The 12,983-nt window shown below is 34.9% G+C and overlaps 1 protein-coding gene across 4 annotated transcripts in view; it reads right to left on the bottom strand.

The window, feature by feature from the left end:
- The window catches only part of LOC134247828 (uncharacterized), a 92,188-nt gene that overhangs the window by 51,909 nt on the left and 27,296 nt on the right, over positions 1–12,983 (bottom strand). The window lies entirely within an intron of this gene.

Genomic DNA, 12,983 nt, shown 5'->3' with positions numbered 1-12,983 from the left:
CATGAATCCTGGACATTTGTCGACTTGTGCACAACTTTGAGATCTCAAACGCGCTTCGCGGACATTTATGAGATAAACAATCCGTGTGAATTTAGAAACTGTTTCATATTTTCATTTTGAATTGTTGTATTTTGTTGTCAATTCCATTTTGTTTTCATTTATCATGTTTCATGTACGAAAGTTTGTTGCAGTTGCATGAGTACAGGTAAAATCGCGTAAACTTTATTTTCTAAAAGTATTTTCAAAGTTTATATAAACACATTGACCTGAAGACATTTGAAATTAACTGTGAGTTATTTAACAATCCTTCACTGCATGTAGTTATTCAGTTTGACTAACATTAACAGCTACAGCGCCGCAGAGAAAATTCGGAAGAGAGTAAGTAAGTCAGTTGTTTTGGGAATTCAGGTCAGTTTCATTTTCATTTCCATATCATATCATTTCATATTGCATATCTAGCGCATAGCGGTTTTTACAATTTTAAGGCAATTTATTTCAAGGAGATATTATTCAGTCTAAATATATCATAATATTACATACATGTAACAGAGTAGACTAGTACTATAGTATATAGTCAGTACTTGCAATCTGAATTGCTAAGTTTATAACAGTTTTGCTCTTAGTATAAGTAGTCAGTGTGTCAAGAGTTGATACTATGATTTAGCAGATTTTTGACTGATTGATATTGACTTTATTTTGAAAGATATTTAGGTGTTTGGATACCATAGATATCGTAATCCCATTCCGCACCTCGAATATGGCTCGACTGTGTTGAACGTTCGGAAATTTATGCGAAATCAAAGAACGGTTTTCCAGGAAAAACACGGTGAGTAGTTCATGTTTTGTTGTTTTAGAAAATCTTTTAGTTTACATATATCAGAAATTCTAATTCTGAGTGTGGTTATTTTCACCATGGCTACCGGTGAGGGTAAAACACCTGAAAACCATTTAGATAAGGAAGAAGAAAATGCTGATGACATTCTTGAACACATTGAAAAGGTGAATCAAAATCCTAATTATAGGGTAGTGACAATGGAAGAGTACAATTTACTTAAAGCTAGTACTCCTAAAGCAGGTCCTGATAAAGTTACGGGAAAAAAATTTACCTTCAGTACCCCAACGGGTCAGTTTGGGCCTAGAATGAAAGCTTTTTATGATGCTGTGCATAAGACTAAGCCTAAGACTGAATTTTTAAGCCCACTCCCTGAAACTCCAAATCCAGGTAATCCCAATGTTTCACTTATTACCAGTCAATTGAGTGTTCCCAAATTACCTGTTTTCAGTGGGACAGATGAACCCCAGAAAGGTGAAGTAAAATATGAGGTCTGGAGTTTTGAGGTGAAGTGTTTAAGAAAGAGTGGACAATATTCAGAACATGTGTTGTTAGAAGCAGAAGTGACAGAGAGTCAAGAAGACATGAAGAAGGAACTTAGAGTCTTGATTTCAAAGATGGAAAGGTTAGAACGTAGCATTAACTCTCAGTCATCCAGTTATCAAGATATGTCTAGGAGATTGAGTAACTTAGAGACTCAACAAAATAGAAACACTTCTTCTAACAGTCCACTTAGTCAATACAAAGAAAACAGAGGTTTTAGTAGAGGTAGAGGCTTTAGTAGAGGTTATGGTAGAAATTTTAGAGGCAATTTTAGAGGTCAGTCTTACCAAAAGCATCAAGGTCAAGGTGAGTATAGTAAGAAGGGAGAGAATGACCCAAAAGGGTTACCTCTTCCGTTATAGGGCAAACTGAGGAGGTCAAAGGTCATAGCCCTGAAACTGAAAAATTGATCACTAGAATGGTTGGACATGTTAACCAATGTAAGGTAAAGTTATGTGACAGAGAAACAGATGCATTGGTAGACACAGGTTCAATGATAACTTGTATGTCAAAACAATTTTATGATTCTCTAGAACCAAAGCCCGAGCTTAGGAAATTGGAAGATTTTCAGTTAGATGTTTATGGTGCAGGTGGGCACTCACTTCCTTTTTCTGGGTATATTGAGGGTGAGTTAGAAATTCCATTCTTGAGTCAGAAGACAATTTTTGCCCCTATATTGGTGAGTCAGTCATCAGATAGAAAGGGTGGTTCTGAGTTTCCTTTAATCATTGGCACCAATGTTATCAGAAATTGTAAAGAGATTTTTGGTCAGATGGAAAATGTTTCAGAAATACCTGAAGTTTGGAACTTAGCATTCAAAGGTATGTGTGACACTGCTTTGAAGGTAAAAACAACAAACCATTTTCCAATTAGCTTAGGTCCAAAAGAGGTCAAGATGATAACAGGGTTAGTCAGAAAATCTTATGACTTAGAAACTGCTATGACTGAACAGTCAGATACATCTCAGCCAGGGAGCTTAGTTATTTGTCCTAGAGTTGTTAACCTTAAATCTAAGGTAGGTAGCACATCTAGAGTACCAGTAAGAGTTTGTAATTTGTCAGCACAGACTATTAAGATCTTACCTAAATCTGTTATTTGTTCAGTTAGTCCTGTCAAGGTAGTCGATTCATGGAAACCTGAGTCCGAGTTTGAGTCTTCAGAAATCAAGGGAGGTAACTCAGATATTTTCATTGAGACTTTAGGTGCTAAGATAAACAAACAAAATCTTACAGGTGAGGAAATGACAAAGACAGCAGAGCTGTTGAATAAATGGAAACATATTTTCTCGACATCATTTACAGATATAGGTAAAACAGATTTGGTTAAGCATGAGATCAAGCTTACTGACAATATTCCTTTCAAAGAGCCCTACAGAAGAATTTCACCTGGGATGTACCAAGAGGTAAGACAACATTTGAAGGAAATGCTTGAAGCAGGTGCTATACGTAAATCACAAAGCCCTTACTCTTCAAATGTAGTGTTAGTTAAGAAATCTGATGGGTCATTAAGATTCTGTATTGATCTTAGAAAACTTAACAACAAAACCATAAAAGATGCTTATACCTTGCCTAGAGTTGACGAGACAATTGATACTTTGATTGGGAGTAAATACTTTACAAAACTCGATTTAAGATCAGGATACTGGCAAGTCGAGATTAAGGAAGAGGATAAGCATAAAACAGCTTTTTCGTTGGGACCTTTGGGGTTTTATGAATGCAATCGGATGGCATTTGGCCTAACCAATGCCCCGGCCACTTTCCAACGTTTAATGGAAACCTGTATGGGTGATTCACATTTGAGGGAATGTCTCATATTTTTAGATGACATTTTAGTGTTTTCTCAGTCTTTTGATGAACATCTTAAAAGATTAGAGGCAGTTTTTGAGAAACTTGACAAACATCACTTAAAGTTAAAACCATCCAAGTGTGAATTCTTCATGAGTGAAGTTAAGTACTTAGGTCACATTGTTTCGAAGGACGGTATCAAAACCGACCCAGATAAGATTGAAGCACTTAAGTCATGGCCAGTACCAAAGAATATTAAAGAATTACGCTCATTTTTAGGTTTTACCGGGTATTACCGGCGCTTTATCAGAGACTATGCCAGAGTCGTTCAACCGCTGAATGAGTTACTGGTAGGACACCCAACAGCAAAGGGAAAGAACCAAGGAAACAGAAAGAAAGTACCATGGTTATGGGGTAAGGAACAACAATTTGCTTTCGAGACACTTATCAGTAAGTTGACCAATCCCCCTATTCTCGGCTATGCAGATTTTTCTAAACCATTCATCTTGAATATTGATGCCTCCACTGAGGGCTTAGGAGCTGTTCTCTATCAGAACCAGAATGGTTTAGAACGTGTAATTGCATATGGCAGTCGTGGTTTAAGAAAAAGTGAAAAGTTGTATCCAGCACATAAACTTGAGTTTTTGTGTTTAAAGTGGGCAGTAGTCGACAAGTTTAAAGACTATTTATACAACAATTCTTTTGAAGTTAGAACGGATAATAATCCGTTGACCTATGTCACAACTTCAGCGAAACTCGATGCCACAGGTCATCGTTGGCTTGCAGCTTTGAGCAATTACAATTTCAAGATATATTACAGATCTGGGAAATTAAATCAAGATGCAGATGGGTTATCCAGGCGTCCATATCATCTCCAGATATTTCCCGAAGCTGTCAAAGCAGTCTGTCAAGCAGCACTCATAGACCGGGAACAACTTCCACTAGCGGAGAGTTTGCTCATTACAGACACTGGCCAGTTACATCCTGATGTGACAGTGACAGAATCACAGGAACTGAGTACTATAAACTGGAGAGAGAAGCAGGATGAGGATCCAGTCATCAGTAAGGTGAAGTACCTGATAACAACAGGGGAAAGGTTTGATTCGGAGAATGTTGATTTAGAGACAGTTGAGATTAAGAAGTATCTTAGAGAGAGGAAAAGTTTTGAGATTAGGAAAGGTGTATTATTTAGAAATACCCTTCTTGACGGAATGGATGTTTGGCAACTTGTATTACCAAAGAGTATGGTAGGAGTAGTGTTTAAAGGTTTACATGAGGATTTAGGACATCAGGGGAGAGAAAAGACCAGTTGGCTTGTCAGAAGACGTTTTTATTGGCCAGGAATGGATATGGATATCAGAGAGAGAGTTGAGCATTGTGGACGATGTATCCGAAGTAAGACCAGAGAACAACCTAGATCAGAGCTCATCACCATCAAAACATCACAGCCAATGGAACTGGTATGTATAGATTTTCTTTCTTTAGAGAAATCCAAGGGAAACATTGAGGATATACTGGTAATAACCGATCATTTTTCAAAGTATGCAGTGGCGGTACCAACGAGGAACCAGAAAGCGTCCACAACAGCAAAAGCCCTGTATGAGAATTTCTTCAGTTACTATGGTTTCCCACAGCGAATACACAGCGACCAAGGCAGGAACTTTGAAAGTAGGCTTGTTAGAGAATTATGTAACATCGCAGGAGTGAGTAAGAGCAGGACGACCCCTTACCATCCTATGGGGAATGGGAATGTGGAGCGTTTTAATCAGACTCTACTGAAGATGCTTGGAACTCTTGAGGAGTATCAGAAGGAAGACTGGAAGGCATACATCAAACCATTAGTGCAGGCATACAACGCCACAAAACACGAGACCACTGGATACTCACCGCACTATTTGATGTTTGGCTGCCATCCCAGACTTGCTATAGATGCATACCTAGGAATAGATGAGTTATCTGAGAAGCCCAAGAGTAGGGAGGATTATGTTGACAAGTTAAAGAAGCGGTTAGATTTTGCATACAAAGTTGCGAGGACGAACATGAACAAGAACACGGAGAGATACAAGCAGCAATATGACAACAAAGTTAGGAATTCCAAGTTAGAGATAGGAGACAAAGTATTGGTTAGAGTATTGGTGAAAGCAGGAAAAAAATTATCAGACAAATGGGAAAAAGAACCTTACAAGATTATAGAAATTCCAAATGAAGACATTCCAGTGTACAAAGTTCAAAAAGATTCAGGTAAAGGAAAGATCAAAACCTTACACAGAAATTTATTATTACCATTTATGTATATTTCAGATACCAGTGAAGGACTACCACAGAAAAAAGAAAAGCAGACTAGGAGGCAGTGTACGAGACCTACTGACTCGGATGATAGCTCATCATCCAGTGATGAGGAGGTATACAGAGTAAGTACACGTAGTAGAGATCGGACTAGGCCTGATACTTCAAGTATCCACCATGTGAATGATTGTTATAAATCTTTCGGTACCGAGGGCAGAGTTAGTTCCGACAACTTAAGTCGCGGTTCTCATAATTCAACACAGTTCGGACCAAATTCGACTGTTAAGACAGACAATGAGTCTCCCATTCTGTCTGTACCACACATAGATTTACCACCTTCATCCCCATCTTTGTCACAAAATGGTGATGTTAGGAATGTACTAAGTCCTATAGTTTCGCCGCGCAGATCTCTGAGGAGATCCACTAGGGTTAAGAATGCTCCTGACAGGTACGGTAGTTGGTATGTGGGAGATCACCAGGTTTGGTATGTGTAAGTGTTAGTGACACAGGAAGAATGTCACAGATAGAGTTAAGTTATTATGACTAACAGTAGATGCCAAGAGGTATATGGACTTTATTGTATATAGTTTTATGACTTTAAATGGTTACAATATAGGTAACAGTAGAGTTTTAAGGTTTGATGGTTATGATACATAACAAGGTACCTGTAGTATTATGACTAAGGATTATAATGCTAATTAGATTGTTTGGTTTAATATTTTTCATATCATAGCTATTTGCATATTATTTTTTTATTTTAGTTAAAATGTCAGGAGACATTTTCCTCTTACACAGGGAGAATGTCACAGGATCATTATTTACTATGTTTACTATGGTTTAATTTGCGCATGCGTCATTTCTTTCATTTATCCATTCATGGGTTGTAAGTTCATGACCTCTGATGTCATACGGTGAGTATGGAATGCGTATGGGTGTGTTTGACTGGTTTTTCTAGTCACTGCGCATGGCTGGCGCGAATTTTATTAACCCTTGCATGAAATAATATTTTTATTCACATCGTATGAAAACCCTCGCAGAGACAGACGTTACGGGTGACTTACATCAATGTAACCTATCCTAAATAAATAGGAATGTATAAATTCTGTCTACATGGTAAGTTATTTTAATTAAACTATTTTATAACCAGTAAATTAAATTATGAATTAAATAATGATATAAATCTCAGTTAAAATATTTAATGTGTGAATGAACGGTACGTAAGGTATTCATATTTATTGTAGACCACCATTGATGATATATACCATATTGCTATTATTCCACTTGAAGTGAAGAATCGTAATTAAAATATAATTGAACAATTTATCTGAGCTGTTTGTGTTTTGGAGAAATACGAATTCACGTATTGTGACTTTAATAAGAAAAGTTACGCCCTATGACAGTTATGTAATGCGTTGCTTGAAAATCTAATTCGCCTCAAGCATACCATACTTCTACCACATAGAATTACTTCGAGACAAGTCCTGTGAATAAAACCACTGCATGTATCCAGGTCTTCATCTTTACTTTGCACTACGTTATTTTTTCTCCGTCTCCTATTAAAATTTTACTTCGAAACGGAAGGCAAGAGTTTACGAATTAATCTTCTTTTTAGCTTGTTTGCTAAAAAACAAAACGATTGGCGAAGAAAGCAAGCAAATTATCTAAAGTGTGTATTGAATCATCGAAAGAAAAACAATAAGCCCATGGCGGGTGGGATCCATCGAAAGGAAAACTTAACCCAACCCCAACCACTCTCAAAACATTTGCTTTCTCCCATCTAAATATCCTTTATTATAGATATTCGAAATAGAATTCATTAAACTAATTATACAGCAGTGAAGGATAGCCTCCAGGAAGACTTAACAAAAGTATATTCAGAAAGCGTTGTTCATCAGATGTAGATACTTAAAAACCTAAAGAAACCTTTAAAATATTATATATATTATTATTATTATATATTATATAATCATAGAGTTTTACCAAAATCTACAATATCAAACAGTACGATTTTTCAACTCTTTAATGAACCATTTCTCAAATAAATTTAAATTAAGAATTTTCAGACTCAGAGAAGCTACCTTTTCAATATAAATAGAACATGTAAGTATACTCACACTGTCATTTGTACGAAAGCTCAGAAGGCTCATTCGAGATTCAAGGTTCGATATACGAGATTCGAAATTCGAGATTCGGGATTCAAGATCCAGATTAACCAATCAAAAGCGCCCAGAAGGCTCATTCGAGATTCAAGGTTCGAAATACGAGATTCGAAATTCGAGTTTCGAGATTCAAGATCCAAACGAACCAATCAAAAGCGGGTTCAACATTTGATTATTTCCCTTTATTATGTTTTTACTATCAAGAAATAATTCAATATAATTATATCAAATGGGTCATTTCATTAAATTACAATGCAAGAAAAAGTGATATATATATTAGAGGGAATTTAAATAATTTATGGATTTTTGATCCGCAATGAATATTTCAATTTATATTATAGATTCTTAAATATTAAATAGATTACATATATCAGGAGTATATAATTATATTTTTGTATTGATGACAAATTACCGGCCGCCAGGAGATGGTCGGTTATATGATATGAAAGTTCGAAGTCGCTGTGCGTTTCTGCGGAGTTAAAACAATTTAGATAAAAAATATATTAAAAAGACGGTATTAAGGTTAAAGAAAAACGCACAATAAACATAAAATCAAAAATTCTTATGAAGAATGAGGCAAATAATTCATCCAATACTGACTTAGAAATTTAGATATGTTTGAAGTACGGAGAAAATTAAGACATGTGTTGGGCGTAGTCTAAATCAAAGACCGCGTTATGTATATTACACAATTTTACTTTCTCTATTCAAACGGGATTTGTTGTACGTATTTATTTTAAAATGACGTGTACATATGTACACATATAAACATTTTGAAAAATATGGTTAAATGTAAATTCATTAAAAGACTTAGCAGGCTACAAAATATTACAAGATTTACGAGGATAATGCACGTTTTACAATGTGCCAAGAATTTTCCCGCTACAACTCAAAGAGAAGAAATGAAGTGGCGGATCTAGAGGGAGTTTAGTTTTTTCCTCTAAGAGAGAGCAAGGATACCAACATATTTGCTGCATTTTTATTAAATTAAACTACACTGCATATCTAGTTGTAGATTACATTTAATTTTAGTTTTAAACTTTTAATGTAAATGCCATACAGGCCCACGGTTCAAAAGTTGTTGACGCAGAGTACCAGGGGTTAATACTGAACATGCATTATATAATTAAGAAAATCATGCAATGTAGAGCACAAGCTTTTAATATCACGAGGATATATATTAAAAGATAAATATAAGATATTTTAAAAACAGACCACCATAGTCTTTAGTTGCTTCATAAAAGGAACATTAATTGGCTTGCGGCCGATTTTTGACGCTTACGTCAATACATTTTTCTTGTCTTAATTTTTAGAAAAACACAGGTACGTGTGGACACGACCCCCCCTCCTCCTTGTTATTGAACCCCGGGGCTTATTTCTCTGTTATGTGTAGCCTTACAATACGAAAAAAATCGCTGGCGTAAAACCCCCAGAATAATCGCTCAACCAAAAAAAACAAAACAAAAAAACACTATTTATTACCCCACTTTACAAGAAAGAAAGCTGTTTACGGAAAAAATGTGGGATTATTACGTGATGCAGAGTCAGTCCGATAGCATGGACTAAGACAGAAATCAGTGGCAGATTTAAGGGGGGGGGGGGCGCACCCGGCGCGCGCCCCTTAAAATTGTCCAAGTTAGCATAAAACATAGTTTGTCGAGAAAATGTTTTAAATGTCTACTCGGTAGACCTCATTTTTACCCTACAAAACCTCTAGAATCCAAGAGCTTCCGGGGCCTTCGCCCCCTGGGCCCCCACCAGGGCTTTGCCCTGGACCCACTGGGGGCCTCAAGGCGGCCCCCAGACTCCCTGCCTGAATCTGGCGCCCCCCTAACTTCAATTCCTGGATCCGCCCCTGGAAATACATTGTATATATAGAGACAGTGTGAATCGACATATAAAGTTAAAACAAAATAAATGCATTTAACACCAGTGGGGGTACAACGTAAACAGACTGGTGTGGCATATCCTTCTCTTATAATGTATAGTGGGTATTTGGGGGGGGGGGGTGTTGAGCGATTATTCTGGGGATTTTACAATTTTTTGTTATTGTATAAATGATGAATAAGTTTAATAAATAAAACTTGTGAAAAAAATGTCCAATAAGCCCTAGGGTTGAATATCGAGGGGGGAGGGGGGGTGGTACCTTTCACAAGTACCTGTGGTTTTCCTAACACAGGAAATGCATAAAAATTAAGTTTAGTAGACAATTCAAAAATATATATACTCCTGATATATGAAATCTATTTAATATTTAAGAATCTATAATATAAATAAAAATATTTTTTGCTGATCAAAATTCCATTAATTATTTAAATTTCCCTCTAATATATATAACACTTTTTCTTGCATTGTAATTTAATCAAATGACCCATTTGATATAATTATATTGAACTATTTCTTGATAGTAAAAACATAATAAAGGGAAATAATCAAATGTTGAACCCGCTTTTGATTGGTTCGTTTGGATCTTGAATCTCGAAACTCGAATTTTGAATCTCGAATTTCGAATTTTGAATCTCGAATTTCGAATCTCGTATTTGGAAACTCGAATCTCGAATGAGCCTTCTGGGCTTTCGTACATTCGAGATCCAAGGTTCGAAATACGAGAATCGAAATTCGAGTTTCGAGATTCAAGATCCAGATTAACCAATCAAAAGCGGGTTCAAGATTTGATTACTCCCCTTAATTATGATTTTACTATCAAGAAATCGTTTAGTATATTTATAACAAATGAGTCATTTAATTGAATTACAATGCAAGAAAGAGTGTTATATATATTAGAAGGAAATTTAAATAATCATTGGATTTTTGATCAGCAAGATATACTTCAATTTATATTATGGCTTCTTACATATTAAATAGAATACATATATCAGGAATATATATTTTTGTATTGTCTACTTTGTTTACGGGGTTGATGACATATAAATAAAGTTATAAATAAGTGTCAAGAATATAAAGATTAACAATAACCCAACCCCTATCCCGCCTGTCCATTTTTCCAAACACACTGCAAGGTTTGAAACTTGAAAGACGACGTACAATGAAGCGCATTGAAGTGGTAAAATTTTCCATTTGGACGAAGCGTTCTGAGTCATGTTTTGAACGTCAATTATAACATAACGACACGCCCATTTCTTTAGAAGAGAGAAAGGAATATTCGTCGTAATGTTTAAGGACACTACACTTTCCGCGACAAGCAACATGAGTTACATTGAAATGAAGATTTTTAAATAAGAAAGAGCTATGCATTGAGTTCCGCTGATGTGAAACACGCATTGAAACGAATTTGTACATAATTATTATGATTTTTTCATGTTTATTGGAGTTAGCATAGCGCATGTATCAGTCGAACACGTGCTTACTCGGTGTTCATGTAGACCGTCAATTTCATTGGTTATTATATTCATGAAATACCTGTTCTACAGATATTCGATTGAATCATTTGACCGATTTTTCCTTTCTAAAGAATTGGGCGTGTCTAAAGATAGCTCAAAACGTTCCATCCAAACAGAAAATTTTACCACTTCAATGCGCTTCATTGTAGTATTGATAAACAAAAATCGCGTTCGTTTTCCTGATAGAGGAAATACATAAAAATTAAGTATTTAATTACTAATCTTCATTTAAGGCTTTGATTTCTTGAATTAATCAAAATTATATCTACAATACAGCTTGGCAATATGAATTAAAATAAATGCGGCATTTATTTTATCTTATATCAAATAGTAGATGAGTCTAAATTAGATGCAGAACTATATAGCGTTATGGTGTTATATTTTAGTCTCTGACCATAGCTTTATGGCCAAAGACTAAAATATACTCTTATAAAACCTTATATAACGCTACAGTTCGATTCAGCAGTCAAGTCTCACTGCACAAGTGTACCCTTTATAAATGCAATGAAATAAATACCCTTAAACTACTGTGCAGTGTAGATATGAATCATAATATTTCATATCTAATTATAATCAAATGCAACATTCTCCATCAACAATGATCTGATAAGAAAATTACTTGACCTACTTGTTCCGCAAGTCAACGGTAAGACCATAGGCCTATAATATTCCATATATACGTATTTACTATTTTGTAAAATTAAAAAAATAAGATTATATATGTATTTTTCAAAATGTAATCCAAATTTTATTTTTATTTTGTTTTAATACATAAAACATTTTTTCTTGATAGTAAAAACGTAACAAAGGGGAGTAATCAAAAAATGAACCCGCTTTTGATTGGTTAGTTTGGATCTTGAATTTCGAATCTCGAATTTCGAATCTCATATTTCGAAACTTGAATCTCGAATGAGCCTTCTGGGCTTTCGTACATTTGTCATGTGCATATATTGTTTTCTTTATAAAACTTTTTGATTGTTTACGTAAGTACTCTTAAGTTGATATAAAATTGAAGCTTGAGATTTTGATTGAAAAAAAAATGTATATGTAAATATGGTTTTTGGAGATCAGGCCCCAAGATAATAAAATGAGAACAGACTTAATTAGTCGAAATTTCAAATCAATATAATTTTTGATATAATGTTGATGACAAAAAAAATCTTTATTTGTTTAAATTGAAATATTATGCAAACCTAATGATTTTTTATAACGTATGTATTATTAAAGACAGGATATTTAAAATCAAAATTTGACTTAAATCTATCCTCAGTATGGTCTCCAGGCCAGGCCCCAGGATCATCAAACAGACTTAGACTTAAATCAAATTTCCAATTGCCTGTAAATGTTTGTCGATCATTGAATTAATATTAAAGTTTGAAGATAACAGTTAGAAAATAATGTGGAGAAATACCAGTATTTTAATTTAGGGTTGCATGACTTCTACAACATTAAATACAACATAAAAATTTTGACTTCCCTCAAGATGTTTCATGATCCCGGGGTCAAGTCTTCCAAGTTTTGTTGAATTTCCTGGGAACTAGTATCACCTCTTTATGATCTTATCTAATTTTGTATTCAAATAAAGCATATTTCTTTTCAAAAAATCTACATGAGAAAAACAAACACTATTCAGACTTTATCAACAGAAGATTGTGTCTCAATTTAAAATTATTTGTTTTAATGCAACGAAACCTAGCTGAAAAAAGAGACTCCAAATTCAACGGTTGTTATCGATACAATGATATCTCAAAACAAATGTCAAAGAATTAAGATTCTCGTTCTATTCATGTGCAAAAAACATAAATTATATCTCAGCAGTTAGGTTCAGATAATTCCGAAATTAGACTTTTTCCTCTGTCTTCGGACAGCTTAAGTCTCTCTCTCCCTTTATGAAAACACATTGAATTAAAGTTGTAGAATAATCTACCATTGATTAAAAAACACAGAAATCATGATGTCATACAACAATATTACCTGA

This window comes from Saccostrea cucullata, unplaced genomic scaffold (assembly GCF_032062105.1).
Source record: "Saccostrea cucullata isolate Sc308-1 unplaced genomic scaffold, CSIRO_AGI_Scuc_v1 ctg295, whole genome shotgun sequence".
Lineage (NCBI taxonomy): Eukaryota > Metazoa > Mollusca > Bivalvia > Ostreida > Ostreidae > Saccostrea > Saccostrea cuccullata.
This window is presented reverse-complemented; position numbering and strand designations above follow the sequence as displayed.